General features: G+C 37.9%; 1 protein-coding gene across 1 annotated transcript in view; it reads left to right on the plus strand.

The window, feature by feature from the left end:
* The window catches only part of TGFBR1 (transforming growth factor beta receptor 1), a 45,804-nt gene that overhangs the window by 8,282 nt on the left and 22,141 nt on the right, over positions 1-15,381 (plus strand). The window lies entirely within an intron of this gene.

The following is a 15,381-nucleotide window of genomic DNA, read 5'->3' on the forward strand; positions in this document are numbered from 1 at the left end:
GGATGTTGGGAATGATGACTTCCTTTACTCAGAGAGAGTGGCTCTACATATGTATACCATAGTAACCCCAGTATTTATATAAAAGATACCCTCATATGTTACCATGAAGGACATTCTTTGGTTAGGGGTAGGCTGATTTCATTGTGAAAATCAGTTTTCTCCCTGCTGTTGAGCAGAATCTATTGTAGAAGTCTTTGTATGGGGGCATTGGGAAATAAGTAAAGAATTCGGGTTTATTGCTCTCCCTGACTTGTGTGGATTCATTTTCCTTTCTTATTCTGCAGTTACTGAGCTACTTTAGGCCTTTCCTATGTTTCCTTGTTCTAACCAACAGGGCTGAACCTTCTTATTTTTTGTTCATTTGCTTCAGGATAACCGTTCCATCTAGATTTCCTAGGTGCGAACCTCACTGATTACATAATAGTGTATATTTATAGTTCTAGGACACCTTGTGCTGGCATCCTGTTACATTTCTACAATATAAGATCTTTATGCATTGAAATACAAATAGCTCCTATGGGAAAAAGCAAAAACAATAAATGGGTTTTTCTACTAGAGGTGAGGACCAATACATGTATTTGGGAGCATTGAATATGGAGGAGAGTTAAACCTGAAGAGGATATGGAGATAGAAAAGCAGTAACTGTGGCTTTTCATCTGTATGCACGCACACATGCACGCATGCACACACACGATACACGTATGGAGATGTTTTGTTTGTGTTTTTGCTTGGTGTATTCATTTCCAAATTGAACCATAATTGCTCTAATTGAGTCTCTTTGTTTAGCATACGGCTGTTGATTTGAGTACTTTCTTCAGTTGAAAAACTGATGTTTTAATTTTGTTACTTAATCTGCAACAGATTTAAATAAAAACACCAAGATTGTGTATTGTAGATTTCCTTCAACAATAATTATGTGTAATTATTTTGCCAAAATAAACAAATTAAAGTAGTTTTAGCTCTTTTATCTCATTCAACATTTGGAAAAAATTACAAACCAGGGGCCAGAGTTTGCTCATGTTTCTCAATGAGGAAAGATAATTTCTGATTGTTAGTTCCATCGAGTTCCACCAAAGCAGTTGAAAAACTGATGCTAGTGGAGAGCCGAAAATGTAGAGAGGAAGTGCAACTGGAGAGTGGCTACATGCTACTAAAAACAGTTGATAGTTTTAATGTGGTATCTCAGAAATTTTAAGGGATCTCTGAAGATTAAATGAGATTGCACATAAAACTTGTGACATACTTCTGGCACATAGAAAACATGAAGTAAGTGATAGTTGTTATGAAGAAAACCATTTTTCGTAGAACCATAGAATTTTTAGACTAGAAAGAGCCATAACTAAGAGAACTGTGGTTCTAATTTCATCTGGCTTGATTTTATAGGTGAGGAAATTGGGGCTCAGAAGTTATGTGGTGTTTCAGGAAAATAGTTCATCTAGTGACTGAATAGGAATCTGGCTTCCTCCTCACTTTAGAACTTCATTTAGCATCCTTGTTCTGACTCAGGTCTCTTTTTGGGAGAATGATTTTTTAAAAATCACCTAAATTCATGGAAGAATACTGTCAAGTCAGACCCCTAACAGATGGATGCATAGATGGATAGTGATATTGTTGATGTAGCAAAATAGTAACGATTACAGAATTGAGGTGTTAGGTATATAGGTGTTTACAGTTCTGTCAGTTTTTCTGAATGTTTGAAGTGTTCATAATAAAATGTTGGAGTGGGGGAATTGAAAATAATCTCCTTTCCCCAGAGTGTATCTGTTACTGATCTAAACACAGACAAACCAGCAGTACTTGCTACAGCCAAAGGAAGTAAAACCACGCGGGGGCCCGAGCCTTTGGGAGGGCACGTTCTAGGGCCTTGCCTTGACATTCTCCAGGGAGTGAGAACCAGATGTCTGCCTGGACTTTTTCTTGTCCTTTTATTTCTTTTTGCTCGCCTTTAAAAAAAAATTACAAATGATAGTTGTGCATTGCAGATTTGAAATTCCCTAACCCACCAACAAGCAAGCCAATTAGCACAATTAGCACTTAGATCACGTTCCTTTGAATAAATGCTCTGTTTTTTGTTTTGCTTTCTATTTCTTTACTTTTTTTCTCTTCCTTCTTATTTTTAATGCATTTCTAAGCTTGAGTCTGTCCTCACAAAGTCTTTCTCCCTAATATCACAGTTGTTTCTTCTACCTAATGGTGGGAGAAGGGGAAGGAGGGAGGTGTTTTAATAAATTGGCTTTTAGAAGTCAAGCAGGGGATAGTCTTTAAGGACCATCAGACTCAGAATTAGCTGTGCGTTGCCAGCAGATGGTGTGCCCTAAGGAAATGGCTGCTCTGAGTGAGTGGGTGTTTGCATCTAATTTAGCTTAGAGATCCTGAAACTGGGGAAAAAAGTCTCATGGAGCAAATGGGTATAATCACCTATGAAACATTCTAAACCATAGCTTGGGCCTAGTAATTATTGACTTGTGTGTAGATGTCATAATTCCATGCTGCACATACGTATACTGCATAATTCTGTGCTGTATTTTCAATTCTCTGAAGGATAAGTAATGTCAAGCCCTGGCAGGTCTTATCTTTTAATAACCCCTCATCCCCCCCCCCTCCACTAGAGGCCACAATTTGGAACTCATATTCCTAATGCTGTCTCAATACATCTAGATATTGAGGTCTGAAAACTTTATTAGGTTGGTTACAGAGCATCTCAAGCTCCAGTTTTTATATACACAGTTTAGTCTTAAAGGGTAAATGTTCTTTAGAAAGGAGTTCAGACAACACTAGATGCTTATGTACTTATGCCCCAAGGGAGTTCATGGATTCAATGGTTTGAAATTTCATAAAATAGTATTAATTCCCCTCTCTTTTGGCTGGGCTTTAATATCCTTGCTTGGTTTAATTCAGCTATGTTCCTCTAGGTGACTGCAACCAGAACTGAACTGTTTGCTTTGACGTTTTGTTTGACAAGGAACATGAACATTTCAGACTAGGGAAGGCAAGAAAATTAAAGCTTGTGTAACTCTATGTGTTGTTCACCAAGTCTCTGAGATTTCTGACAATATCTATCATCTCTTTTTTGGCTAAATTCAGTAATTTTTTCTTTGTTCTGCAAAGGAGCGGGAATGACAGAGCTAAACACCAAGAGACTCAGTTAAGAGTAGGAAGTGTGATTGCTTCTGTGGAGCAGGAAACAGCAGTGTTGAGTAATGCTTTGAAACTTTTCTGTGCAGGTCTTACATGTCTTGTTAGATTTATTCCTAGGTATTTGATTTTTTGATGCTTTTGTAAATGATGTATTTTTGAATTTTGTTTTCTATTTATTGCTGGTTTAAGAAAAGCCAATGACTTTTTGGTATAATGACTTTTTCATTTTATCATGAATAGGTGTTGAGTTTTGTCAGTTTTGTGGGTTTCTTTGTTTACATCACGATGATATGATCTATTTATATTTTCCTAAACTGCCTGATTATCTTATTTCTGAATCTGTGTACAGTATCTTTGTTATCATCTCCCTGGAATGAACTTCATTCTTCTTTAGCCTTCCTTAAGCCTCAGTGTAGGATTAATCTTTGAGAGAAGTCTGCCTTTTCTGTGCTCTCTCTGCATTTTGTCTGCATTTCCCTTTATCAGTGGCATGTTTGTTCTCTGCATTACATTGGGAACTCCTTGAGAGTAGGAATCTCCTCCTAAACATCTTTGTCTTCCAAAAGGTGCATTCTTTCTTTCCACACAGGGTACACACACTGTTCTTTTCTGGTAAAAAGTGTTAAGGCCTTGCTTTCTGCTTCTCAAAGTACTGACAGCACAGTACCATCAGCTGATTTCTTCAACTGTGGCTCGGGTAGTTCTTTTGCTGTTTGCTGGCCCAGGTGTAACTCTCCTCTGCCCTTAATTCAAAAGCAGCTGGTGGGTGGTTACTACTTCCTTCTCTTACCGCATTTTTTACTTCATTTCCCTAGCCAGAATGATCTGCTTGCTACTTTTCATTTAAGGTTCATCAGTAGACCTCAGTATCTATGCAACCAAATCACAACATCTATAGTCACTCTTGCTTTCCCAAAGGGAAAGTGTTGAGTCCTTTTGTCTTTAATTACTTGGGGGAGATCAGCAGAGATTATCTAATGATGCTTTTTTTTCTTTCTGTGTGTTTAGAATAAATCTAGATTATGTTGATGTAACTCTTAGAGAACTGTTTTCTCATCTATAAAATAAGGGGTTAGGATCAGGTAATTATTAGTTTCCTTCCAGCAGGAATGTTTTATGGTTAATGAGTTATGATTCTATATTAGTTAGGGTTATTACCTATGAATGTACACACTGGATGTGTTCCAACACTTTGTTAATTTGAGTTGGAACTAAAAATTTTCCCTGTGGATACCTGTCATGCTTCTACAGTCAAGTTCTTGGGCTAACCCCATTCAGTCATATTGCCAAACAGCTCTGTACGGATTTTTCTGTGAATGGAGAAAGAGAACAGTCACTGCTGTGAGTGTTCACTGCTTTCTGTGCACCCTGTTTACCTTGTATTCTGTGTCTACGTTGCCTCCTAGAGCTGTATAAAGATTTACTCTGATTCTCTGTCCAGTGCTAGAACAAGGATTGGTACATAGTGGGTGTAAATAAATACTTGTTGAATGAATGCATAAATGAATATTTGAGCATTTTGTTATGTGCCAGGCACTGTGCTAAGTGTTCTGTCTATATTATTTAACCCTCAAACCTTCTGAGATTGCTATTGTTATAAATTTAGAAAACTGACCCCAAAAAGTTAAGCAACTTCCTCAGGATTACTTAGAAGCCAGCTGGCAGAGATAGGATTCGAACTTAAGTCTTTTTATCTGTGAATTACATGAGATTATTATACAAGTGGTACCTCGGTTTTCGAATGTGATGCGTTCCAGGAGACCCAAGTTCTGAAACGTTCAAAAACTGAGGGATCAACAGCCGACAGCTAGGCCTCAGGATCTCGCATTCAGCAGAAGCCGTGTGGCATGTTCCACTTCGAGGTGTGTTCGAAAACTGAAGCATTTACTTTTGGGTTTACAGCATTCGTAGTTGAAATGATCGCCAACAGAGACGTTTGAAAACCGAGGCACCACTGTATTCTTGTAATATCTATTAGTCAACATAAAATCTAATAAGAAACTGTGTACAAGTGTGTTTAGATTGAGGAAAAATAAAACTCAGTTATTGTTTTAGCACTCACCATCAAAAATAAAATTTCTCCATTTATTTTCAGAGGCTAGGGTAAGTCGGAGTACACACATACGCGCAGTATGTTAACATACCCTCCTCAACTCAATGAAGTGGAACAGTAACGAGATCACTTGATAGGAATGGAATTGTAATCACATTATATACAGCTTGTATAGTATGACCATTTTCCTGACCTTAAACAGTCTTCTAAAATATCACTTTTATGGCTGTGTAGTATTACACTTATGATTGTATTATAATTTATTTGGTCATTGCCCTATTGTCATTCATATAGGTTGTTTTTCAACTATAAAATACCCTAATGAATATCCATGTGCATATATGTTTGATCTCATCTCTTATCGTTTCCTTAGACAAAATTCTAATAAGTAGAATTAATGGATTGAAAGGTACAGACTTTCTAAAGGCTCTCACTGTACCTTGGCAAATTATTTGCCAGAAAGAATATTAAAATTTTGAAATCAGCATGAGGTGGCTGTACTCCATAGGGTAAAAATCCTGAGTTGTAGTACTGAAGACAGTATAGGGAAAAGGGGTAGGGAGCATAAAGAGGCATTTAATTTAAATTTTTTTTTTGGAACTTTGAATAGATACAATGCACTCACATTTTTCAAATTTAAAAATGTATAAATGAGTGTATAGTAAAAAGTCTCCCATTCCTATCCTCTGGGTACTCAGTTCCCTTCCTTGGAAGCTAGTGTTACCTATTTCTTTTGTATCCTTCCAGGAGATACTTTGTAATATGTACAAGCCAATATGTGTGCATTTTCCTTCCTTCCCTCCCTTCATCCCTTCCTTTCTTCCTTCCTTAGCTCCTATGTTACTATATTAAATACACTATTCTGCACTATGCAGTTTGGTTTAATACATCTCTGGGGGCTAAGTCTACATTGTTACATAGAAAACATCATATTTTTGGTAGCTGTATGGTCTTCCATTTTATAGTGGTACATCAAATTATTTTATCAGTTCTACTGATATATTAGTTGCACAGGAAAGATTAGAAAAAATCTAGTATAAACCATTAGAAAATTAATAACCATGTATGTAAGCCACTTTATCCATGTACAAGTATGTCTAGGCTATATTCCTTCTGGGTCAGAGGGTATGTTTATTTGTAATTTTGAAAATGTCGGGTTGCCCTCCATTTATATAGAGAGAGCTAGGCTATTCTGGACAGTGGGATATTTTATATTAAATGGGCTTGAAGGACGTACCTAAATATGATTTTGGAAAGTTGAAAGGTGAGCACTGAGAGATGGAAAAAGGACTTAAAAAATGAAGGTAGTAAAGGGTAAAAGAAAAAATGTGCTTGCTTGGTCATTTTATAGAGGACCCTGGTGGCAGCAACCACTCACATGCTAAAAAGATATATTTCTTGGATGTTTATTCAAGAAACACATACCTACAGATACAGAAATGCAGAAAGCATTAATCCAGTCCCTGACCTGAAGTTCACAGTTTGTTTAATGCAGGAAATAGATATTAAACAATTAGAAAATAAAGTGTTTTGCTGTAATTGTTGTACCTTGAAGATGTTAAGTTGAATTTGTCAAAAAATGAAAACATGAGTGGGTTAATATTTGATGTAATTCGTAAAATAATAGAATCCTACTATTTAAAGGATTTGTAGAGTTTTAGACCAACCTTTCATTTAGTGCAGGACATCGCTATTTCATGAATTCTGACTATTGGTCATTAAGCTTCTGTTTAAATATCTCTAATGACACAGAAGTCATAACCTTCCAAGGCAACCAGTTCCATTGTAGGGAGGAGCTGTAGTTAGGAAATGATTTTTTATGAAACAAAATTTACCACATCCTGACCTCATGATTTGATTTAGTATGGGGTTAAGATAATTGACTCCGTGGCAACATCTGTAAAATGAGCTGATTGTCTTCTCGGCTAAGAGACCTTTCAGATCAGCCTTTGTTGAGTTAATTCTTTGAATCTCTGATTCATATTTACATGGCAGATTGATTTTCAAGTAACACTTACTGATTACTTATTATATTGGACATTTGTGGGATTTTGTGCCCAGTTCTCCCTCTGTCTCCCCCATCACCATGGCTACAATTAACAGTAAATGCTGTTGACTTTTTAAAAAATCTGTTGTTAAACAGATTCCCCAAATCTGCTCAGCAAATCTTTATCCTGTACTTGTGTAGTTTACTTGATACTGAACCTAAATGAAGGCCTTTGTATTAATTGCCCCTATTAAATCTCATCTTGCCATTTAGGCAGCCTATTCTTAGTGTGCTTTACTCTGATAACAGTTAACATTCTATCAGCTAATTCATGGAGCTTAGGAGACTAGAAAATGGAGGTATTGTGGAAAAAGAAGTGATTGAGAATTTAGGAGTATCCCCCATTATTCCAAGATGGAGGTGTGTGTTGAATTATAAATGATGCTTCTTAAGTGATTTAAAGGTAGCAGAAATAAATGAAATTTAACTGGAGAAATGTCTGGATAAATCCTATTTTTGTTTGAAGCCCTACATTTGGGAGTGAAATGTTATCTAAACTGCTGGAGAATTTACTTCTACATTGTATGGTGCAGGGTATATTGACAAGCTCCCTTTGATATTGCTGCTGTAGGATAACGGGCAGGAGACTGGGAGGAGTTGGTCATCAGGGTTTTAGCCTTGTTTGCAAAGATATGCCGCATATTTTTTCTTTTTTCTCTATTTTTTACCCCATCACCATTTATCCTCTCTGTACCCTCTTCCACCTCCCCCCTGTAGTCACCACATTGTTGTCAATGGTCATGAATTCTCTTTTGTTTTCTTTTTTGCTCAATCCCTCCACCAGCCCCCCCCACACACACACTCTAGAACTGTCTGCCTACTCTCTGTCTATGAGTCTGTCTCTATTTTGCTTGTTAGTTCAGTTCATTAAATTTCACATTTAAGTGAAATCATATGGAACTGGTCTTTCTCTGATTGGCTTATTTCACTTAGCATAATGTTCTCCAGGCCCATCCATGTCGCTGGAAAGGGTAAAATTTTCTTCCTTTTTATGGCTGAGTAGTATTCCATTGTGTAAATGTACCATAGCTGTTTATCGACTCACCTACTGATGGACACTTGGGCTGCTCCCAAATCTTGGCTATTGTAAATAATGCTGCAATGAACATAGAGGTGTATATATACTTTCAAATTAGTGCTTTGGATTTCTTCAGATAATATGCAGCATAATTTATATATATATATATATCTTTATTGATTTCAGAGAGAGGAAAGGAGAGGGAGAGAGAGAGATAGAAAGTCAATGATGAGTCATTGATCGAGCCCACAACCCGGGCATGTGCCCTGACCTGGAACCGAACCCCAGTGGCCTGGATCCCAGGTCGACTCTCAACTCCTGAGCCACGCCTGGCCGGGCGCAGCATAACTTTTAAAAAGAAGAGGACCCTAGCCCTGGCCAGTGCACTGAAGGGTTGTGGGTTTGATTCCAAGTCAAGGGCACATACCTGGGTTGCAGATTCTATCCCCAGCCCCAGTTGGGACATATGCAGGAGGCAAATAATTAATGTCTCTCTTTCACATTGATGTTTCTCTCTCTCTCCCCCTCTCTCTCCCTCCCTTGTACTCTCTAAACAATGGAAAAAATATCCTCGGGTGAGGATTAACAAAAAAAAGAAAAGGACCTATGTGGTATACTTTCCCCAGAGGTAAAAGAGGGAGAAGAGAAGAGAGGACTGGCCTCCTTGGGATGGGGCTTGGTGTTGGTAGTAGAAGAGGGGAAGGCAGACTGCTCAGAAGAGCGGGAGTGGAGGAATAGACTAAATGGTAACAAGGGTTGACATTAGTACCTGAAAGGATTTGTTATAACTTCTAACATTTGCCTTCGCCTTTGCCAGCAGTGGTGTGATCTGCTTTTAACTGTAGCTAAGCAGACTGTAGCTAGGGCATTGTGCATGTTAGGTTCTTTACCTGCCTGCTGGCACATATTTGGAATATTTGGAAATACTCTCACTGTAGATAGTCAAGTGTAATTGTGCTGTAATAGGCAGGGTAAGGGAAAAAAGAGTCATCACCAGCCAAGTCAGACTGGTGAAAAGATTGGAATTTAGTCTCTGGTGAGAAAAATCTTCTTTCCCTTCTTCTTTTTTAACTATTGCGCTCTCTCATCAAGAAGGAATCTAGAAGTCCTTTCAGGGGCTTCCCTCCACCCTTAAATTAAATATATCACTATTAAAGGAGTAATGCTCTATTTGACTTTGAAAATGTTGACTTGCACTAAAAGGCAAGCCAAGCAGAGTGTTTCCTGGAAGGCAGTGTGGAGCACACGTACAAGGTCAGAAGTTTAGAGATGTAAATCTGAGATGTTGCAAAGAACTGAGTATGGTGGAAGTTAGGGAATGGTAGTGTCATGTAAACTAATAAGGAAAAGTGTGTCAAAAACATTAGAACATTGACTTGAACAGAAGGGCATCACTAGTGAATTTCAATGAGATGTTTCAGTTAAGGTCTTGATGGGGAAGATGGGTGATGGAGGGATAGAGAGACCAAATAACAAGAATTGAAAAAGGAAAGAGTATTGAAGTGTATGCATAAAAACAGGGATGAGTTGTACAGACACTGTCACTCTAGGCCTGGGAAGACAAGGTTTTTTCTACTAATTTTTTTTAAGCAACAAGGCTCATAGAAATGTCTGTTCCAGATACTGTTCACAGGCTGTCTACCTCTCCATTTCTCCAGCAAAGTATATGGGCTTGTGAATCAACCCTTGGTAGCCCTGGCATTAGGTAGAAGTAATAGTGTTTTGATGTGTGACCCTCAGACACACTGAAATGAGGCAACGATGGAAATTTCCTTTATAGTTGGGACCAAGAGCCAGAATCTCAACTTGGGGGCTATTACTCTGATACTATAATACAATGAAGATAACCCCAAGGGTCCTGTTGTTTTTTATTGTTGTCACTTCCTTTGACAGCTAAATGTTTGGTTTATGATAGTCCTCAACATCACAGCAGCATATTCAAACTTTGAAAATTCTGTGATTTATTCTGCAATCTTTGGAAATTTGTACAGCTAGTAATTGTATTTCCTAGCATGAGACTGACGCTTCTCTGTGAACACTGTAGCTTTTCATTGCAGTGTTGAATCATAATGAAATCTTGTGAAGGCATTTTAAAAGGGATCAAACTTAAGTTAAATTTTAGTTGCAGGAGAGGTACCAATGCAAATAAAGTGATGATTAAATGAATAATACCTTTCTTGAATGACCAAGTTGGCACATACACATACATAGGTTGCAACAACTACATCATGTCTTACTTACCTTTTTGTCCAGAAGCTGGAGTTTTCTTTTGATCTTGATTGTGAAGTGTGTGCAGACCGTAGAAATACTGAAGTGTGGGGAGATGTGCATCTTAGAATTGAAGAAGCTATGGCTACTGGTAGAGATTGTGACACAGAAGCAAAAGGTGGCCAAGGTAGGAGAAATGCACTAAACAGGGAGTTTGGTTCTTTGCTATTAAGCAGAAAAGTGAAAAAACTCTAGGGGACCATTAAAGAAGCTGTACTATTGAACCACCAGGGACTCTTGAAAGGCTTGCGTTAGTTAACGTGTTTGGTTACCAGTACAGAAAAGTGCCACATATGTTTTATTCCTGTTTATGATGATAATATAGTGAAAATTCACATCTACCTGTAACCTGGGTAGGATATTATTGTAAATCATTTTGGTACTCTTAAGTTTTGGCTTCTTCATTAATAAAATAATAGAACTGAACTAGAACTAGGTAATCTTCAAGGTTTCATGTGGTTCTATCAGTCTAGGGTTCTACAGTGGAATTTCAGGCACTACTTTGGTGGCCTACAAATAAAGACCGTGTTTCGAACAATGCTGTTTATTATCTGCAATAATTCTGTATGTTCACATAATAATTTATATTAGTGGTTTCAAAATGTGTTAATGTACAATATCTCATTTGACGATCTCAATGAGAAGATGAAATAGGTCAGGAAGGTAGTGTGTTTATTTTGCTGATGAAGTAAAACCATTGTCGTTAGCGTCTTAAGTAGTGACTTAAATTTGATGGTCTTATTAACACTTGCGGTGCTTGCCACCAAGGGTGAAGTCTTGCTACTGAGAAATAAGTTCCGTCAAGATTGCTTTCTCACCCTCATCTGTCCAGCAGACCTGCATATTTTTCAAGTTTCTGACTCCCAGACTCTGACTTGAATGTCCTGTGAAGCTGCTCTTGATGCCTTCTACCTCAGGGGGTGGAACACTTTGATCAGCCTCCTCAGGACTGTGGATCTTAATGATCTGTTTAATGCCTCACTCATCTACCTTAGTGAACTGCTACGTCCAGGTACCTTGTCTTATTTGTCCCTACTCCCCATAGTCCTAGTAGGACCTGGCATATAGAGATGCTCAATGAAAAATTGCAGAATTAAATGAAAGAGCTAGATTGATGGGCTGGCGTTAAAGTGGTACAGAGTAGGGAGTGATACTTCAGCTCTGGGGTAGGAAGAAGACGTCATTGTCTGCCTTTTTAGACATAAGTTTTGCCCTGTAACATGCATTAAAACAAAATAAAACCCTGATTTAATAAAAGGGAATTAGGTAGTAGTCAGATCTATTAATAAAATAAGTATGAATTTTTTAAAAACTAGGAATTAAATCTCATGAATTTATTGAGAATTTTAAAATTTCTGTTTCATTTTTTTCTACAGTGTATTTCTATACCATGTACATTTAACAGGAGTCTTGTATTCAATCAAGGTTCTGATTTAGAGTGGCAATATAGAATTTTAAAATTCCTTCAAGAAATAAACCCTTACCTGGTTAAGGTTTGAGTTATGTGGTGTTTATAGTGATCTGTTATTGGAAGACTTGTTAAAACACCTTACTGATGTGTTCCAAGTATACATATGTTTCCATGTCCAAACGTTGCTGACTGGTCATGAGATAACACGTGTTCTGCACTTACATTCATCTAAGTAATTTTAAACACCTTGCTGACCTGTCATGACAGAAAAGTAGCCAGCTGCATGGGCGAGTTCTGGCTCGAAATAGCCGGTCCGCAAGAGGTTTAAGAAAAGCCCTTTAGCATTGACTTCCTCAAATTTGCCATAATATAATGACCCCTTTGAAAGGAAAAGAACAGAATGTATCATCATGTTACTTAAATTGTATAGACATGGAACTAGATAGAAAACCTTTATGTTTTTGGCTCATTTACAACAAAGTCAACTACAAAACCAACAAAATTCCAATTAATACAATTATTCATTATGACAGATGATGTTTAGGTTTCACAGTAGAAAAAAATAGCCTTAGGTGTGATTCCATTTGAAATCTGTTTCTGTATTTTGACTTGAGTGATACTAAGAGCTGCAAGTGCCCATTCTCATAAGTTATGTTGTGCAAGGTGGTATGGATGACTTCAAGGCTTTGTAAGTTCAGGATAATGAGACCACATACCTAAGCAAAGCACATGACAGCAAGCATTCCCCAAATACCAGTTTTAATGAGCTGTCTGCTGTCTTGAAGATGAGGGTAACATTATGACGTTACTGAAATCTTTATTAAATGGTTCTCTAAACCAATTAATGCTGGAGCGAGAATGGGAAAATGTCATTTCATACTTACAACCATGTTCACGAAGCTAATGAACTTTTCTAAATTCTGCTACAAAGATGAGATCCATGTAATGCGTGTAGCATGTATATAGTATTGGCTGTTAGCGGTTGGTTTTTGAATATAACATGCCTGTATCGCCATATACTCTGATTTTACAGTCTTTCAATTACAATTACTATGAAACCTTTGCTCAGACAGTGTGCTTATAAGGATATTTGGCCGGAAGGACACCTTAACACAGCGGAAGCAGCAGCAGGGAAAGCCTACTGGCAGTGCTTGTTTGGATGATAGTTACTCGTGATCCAGAATGTTTATCATTCACTTTAGATTATCTTTTAAATTAAATATTAAAAAAAGTTTGTGCACAATTCTTAGACTCCCTTTTTCTCTTGACATATTTGCGACCTCTTGTTTGGGAAACACTGCTTTAGCAAATATTTTTCTGATCACTATCTAAGAATCCAGGATTCAAAGATGAGAAAACAAACAAAGAACAACAGCAGAACTTGGCCATTCTTTTTTTATCCTCACCGGAGACATGTTTATTGATATTTATTTATTTATTTATTTATTTATTTTAAGAGAGAGAGGAAGAGAAAGAGAGAGAAACTTCAATGTGATAAACATCAGTCGGCTGCCTTCCGCAAGCGCCCCTACCAGGGTTTGAACCTGCAACTCAGGTATGTGCCCTGACCGGGAATTGAACCTGCAGCTTTTTGGTGCACGGAGGATGCTCCAACCAATCGATCCACCTGGCCAGGGCAACTTGCCATTCTTAATTAATGAGAGACACTTTAACCACAAACTGTAAATAGTTTGATTTGTGCTATCCTAAAGGTATGCTAAGAGGGCTATGGGAACTTATTGAAAGGAGCTGCCCAGTTTTCTTGAGAGGAGGGGAGAGGTTTAGAGTACATCAGGGAGAAGATCTTGTTTGAACAGGGTCTTAAAGGTTCAGAGGGTGGGTTTAAACTAGGCAGAAAGATAGTATGTAATGTGAGTGGTAAGTTGGAACCCAAAAGTAAAAGTTTTAATTGTTAGACCAAGTGTTTAACTGTTACTTCATGTATGCTAAGGGAGCTGTGAAGTACCTTAGAGCTGGGAGAGTATTCATGGCAGAATTTTTATATATAGCAATTACCACATATATTGTAATGTTCTCCTTCACTAGTCTTTGGAGCTCTTCAAGGGCTATCACAATGAACTATTAATCTTTGTATACTAAGCTTTTGGTAGAGTAACTGATAAAAAAGCTAATACTTAGAAAACCTTGGTTGAATGACTACTTATGGGTAAAGACTTGTGGGTGACAGACCCCTTTGTAGTTCTGTTGAAAGCTATAAACCTTCTCCTTGAAAATGCAAGTACACACAACATTTCTCTTACAGTTTTATGGGATTCATGTTTCTCTGAAGCCAGTCCATGGATTCCTGGTTCAGAATCCCTCCTTAGGAAAACATACCCAAGGAACCTGTAATCACCACCAAACCTCACCATGAGTAACTACTGTACTTTAAGTCTTTAATGTCAGATTATGATATTGTCTCTTATACTTTTCTTGAGTTCTTTTCATTTTGGGAAAGAGATAATTGAAATAGCTGAACTGCCTAAGAAGAAAGAACAATATTTTTTTAATAATGGTTAAGGTAAAACTTTTCTGATCTAGAAAGATAATAGGCAAGTATGCTAATTAAGCCAGTAACCAAGAAGCAGCTGCTTGAGGAGATCCTGACATTCCTGAATTTGGTTTTAGCAAGTGAGTTGGGGGTCTCCAAGACTACCCTCAGGCTTGATGATTTGCTAGGACTCATAGGACTGAGAAAAGCTGTTATGCTAATTTTTAAGATTTATTACAGTAGAAAGATACATATTAAAATCATCAAAAGGAAAAGGCACGTGGGTGACGTCCAGGAGAAACTAAGTGCAAGCTTCTAAGTGTCTCTCAGTGGCGTAGCATAGGTGCACTCCATAGCTCAGCAATGATGTGACAACATTTGCCAACCAGGGACACTCACCAGGGCCTTGGTATTTAGGGTTTTGTTGGGGCCCAGTCACCCAGGCTTGCAGCATTCTTATCAAGGAGAATATTTCCAGGATTCAGAGCTCACTTCCTAGGAACTGGCCAAGGACCAGTCATGAACGAAGATGGGCCTTTCTTGGGAATGTGCAGGGTTTGAGTAACTCAGACCTGCTGAGTTAACCCTTTCCTACACAGCAAGTTAGCTGTTGAGAGACTTAGCTTCCTTCTGTCTTCCTAGCCACTCTTTCTAGATACAGTAGACTTCCTTGGTCTCATCATAGATGGCCACTCCACATACCTGGGCTCTTCCTTTTTTCTTGCCAACAAGTAATTGGAAAGTTCGATTGGACTTAAGTAAGTAAATGTGCTTTGCAGTTTCATGAGATCATAGTGAACTATAAGTGCCTATTCTGTCATTCATTCAATGAGTACTTTTTGAATGCTGCTATATACTAGACTTAATGCTAGATGTGGATTTACAGAAATGATTAATATGGGTCCCTGCCCTCAAGGAGCTTAGAGCTTCATAGGGGAGAAGAACAGGAGTAGCG

This window comes from Miniopterus natalensis, chromosome 12 (assembly GCF_054644295.1).
Source record: "Miniopterus natalensis isolate mMinNat1 chromosome 12, mMinNat1.hap1, whole genome shotgun sequence".
NCBI lineage: Eukaryota > Metazoa > Chordata > Mammalia > Chiroptera > Miniopteridae > Miniopterus > Miniopterus natalensis.